The 2,953-nt window shown below is 39.6% G+C and overlaps 1 long non-coding RNA gene across 1 annotated transcript; it reads right to left on the bottom strand.

Annotated features, from left to right (window-relative positions):
• Positions 1-785, bottom strand: LOC107593457 (uncharacterized). Its single transcript, XR_001610087.1, has 3 exons — positions 409-785; positions 194-240; positions 1-109 (listed from the first exon to the last, which is right to left on the bottom strand). It is a non-coding gene; the product is annotated as an uncharacterized lncRNA (long non-coding RNA).
• Positions 786-2,953: the final 2,168 nt, after the last annotated feature.

Here is a 2,953-nt window from a genome sequence, read left to right as displayed (position 1 = left end):
ATGAGAGTTCATACTGAAGAGAAACCGTACACTTGTGATCAGTGTGGGAAGAGCTTCACTCAGTCATCAAGCCTTAAGATACACATAAACATCCACACTGGAGAGAAACCTCACAAGTGTTCACACTGTGACAAGAGATTCAGTCGGTCAGGAATCCTAAAAACACACGAGAGGATACACACTGGAGAGAAACCGTACACATGTGATCAGTGCGGGAAGAGTTTCACACGAAAAGGACACCTTACAGGACATATGAGAGTTCATACTGGAGAGAAACCATACACTTGTGGTCAATGCGGGAAGAGTTTCACACTAAAAGGACATCTTACAGAGCATATGAGGATCCACACTGGAGAGAAACTTTATACATGTGATCAGTGCGGGAAAAGTTTCACACGAAAAGGACACCTTACAGGACATATGAGAGTTCATACTGGAGAGAAACCATACACTTGTGGTCAATGCGGGAAGAGTTTCACACTAAAAGGACATCTTACAGAGCATATGAGGATCCACACTGGAGAGAAACTTTATACATGTGATCAGTGCGGGAAAAGTTTCACACGAAAAGGACACCTTACAGGGCATATGAGAGTTCATACTGGAGAGAAGCCATACACTTGTGATCAATGTGGGAAGAGTTTCACACAATCAGCACACCTTAAGGAACATATGAACATCCACACTAGAGAGAAACTGTACGCATGTGATCAATGCGACAAAACATTTTTGAGAGCTTCAGACCTGAGGAAACACCTGAGAGTTCATACAAAGGAGAAGCCATATTCATGTCATTTGTGTGGAAAGAGATTTTCATGTTTAGAAAATGCAAAAAAACATCAGAAAATACATACTGGTGCGAGAGATCATGTGTGCTTTGAGTGTGAGAGGACTTTTTCTACAGCTGAACATTTAAAACAGCACCAGAGGATTCACACTGGAGAAAAACCTTATAAGTGTTCACACTGTGACAAGAGATTCAGTCAGTCAACAACTCTGAAAAAACACGAGAGGATCCACACTGGAGAGAAACCGTATCACTGCACTGCATGTGGGAAGCATTTCAATTGTTCATCTGCTTTACACAGTCATACAAAACACAATCACAGTAAGTAGATCATCTTCAGATCCAGCACTTTCAGGTCTGATGCTGTGTCCTCACCAAATGAGACACAATAATGCATCAAGTAATAAAATATCATCTGGATAAATCTGTCCTAACCAGACATTACAAGTGGCAAAACGAAGAAATATTATCTAAAGTTTTCACAGTGAATAAAGTTAATCTTCATCTTCAAAACCAGCAGATTCAACTGTGAGATTCAGATCAACTCAAGGATGGAGTTCCTCTCCAAAGAACAATGTCAAAAAGGTTTATTGTATACCATTTTGTTTCATGATATAAATTATATAATTGTGTTTTCTTATGAGTTTCATATCATGTTCAATTGGCTTATAATGCATGTATCACTTGTTCTGTGACATTCAGATCAAGTCAAAAGCCTCAGCCTCGTCGTTTTATACTTTTCATTTCATTCCCAATTTCACAGACTGAGTCTGTCTCCCCCCCCCCACCCCCTCTTGATTGTGTCTATCATCTGTCCACACATCTTTCCTGCAGTGATTGTGATTATTGTTGAGTTTGCAGTGTTTGCTGCTCCTGTTGTGATTCTTCTTCAGATCATCTGTGTAAGAGCTGGTGAGTTTTTCAGCCTCACACAATCCAAATCCTGGCCAGAGGAGAACTGACCCCCGACTAAACCTGCTCTCCCAAGTTTTTTTTTTCTCCATTTCTGTCACAGATGGAGTTTTGGTTCCTTGCCACTGCCGACTTTGTCTTGCTTAGTTTGGGACACTTAATTTCTGGCAGGATTGTTGACTTGATTGCACAGATACTATTTAAACTGACCTGAGCTGAATGATTACATTGCTGAATCAACAATGAACTGACTTTAACTGGAAAACTGACTGTTCTCTATTGTCCTCTTGCATTATCAGCACACGTTTCCCTGTTTTTAGGATTAGGTAACAGCTGTAAGGTTCACTGTAAAGCTGCTTTGACACAATCTATTGTATAAAGCATTATAGAAATAAAGGTGACTTGATTGGATAATCTGATTATTCGCATTGATCTGTGACAATCTGCAATAATGAGAGCTCAGTAAATGCTTTTGTGTTTAATTATTTTGCAGGGAGGAAGAAATCGCAGTAATATTAGAATAAAATACTCCACAAATAACAGGCCAGATTACAGCAAGATTTGTCTTCTTGTCAGTGATATGGAAATTTGCATACAGCTTTTAATGATATTTGCAATTTGATATTATACTGTACTGTAGGGGTTGAACGACTTTCATTAATGAACAAATAAGTCTGGAGCTGTGACAAACATCTTGTGCACAGCTGTGGCATATGACAGCGCTACCCACATGGCTATTGCTCCAATAACGGCTCATTTGTATCAGTTCTTTTGTCATTGGGTCATTATAATTCTCACAGATTTCTGCTCGTTCTAAATCAGATACAGATAAGGTAGCACAGTAAAGATTACATTCATATGAATGCATTAGTGAGAGCGATTGCGTGTGTGAATTAATTCTACCTGGCAGCGTCTCTACTAGTAGTGAAGCTGTGGGATTTAGTTAAGAAACATATGCTTGAACGTCAAGCGACGTCAAGCTTAAAGCGTCATGGCAGAGCATTGAAGTCGACTAGTCGATTAGTCGGTGCAACCCTTACTGTACTCAGGGTGTCCGCGGGTCCTTAAAAAGTCTTAAAATGTCTTAACGTTTTCCTAATATAAGGCCTTAAAAAGTCTTAAATATTTTTGGTTTCATTACCGCTCAAATATCTTCAGCCTGACGGACCTAATGACTTTACAATCATTGGACAGACCGAAGATGTTTTCTTCCTGCGGTAAATTACTGCGTCATCAGAGAGAACTGCAGAATAC

The sequence above is a fragment of the Sinocyclocheilus grahami genome, unplaced genomic scaffold (assembly GCF_001515645.1).
Source record: "Sinocyclocheilus grahami isolate Dianchi unplaced genomic scaffold, SAMN03320097.WGS_v1.1 scaffold171.1, whole genome shotgun sequence".
NCBI classification, from domain to species: domain Eukaryota; kingdom Metazoa; phylum Chordata; class Actinopteri; order Cypriniformes; family Cyprinidae; genus Sinocyclocheilus; species Sinocyclocheilus grahami.
The sequence above is the reverse complement of the archived record's forward strand: the minus strand, read 5'-3'. Positions and strand labels throughout refer to the sequence as shown.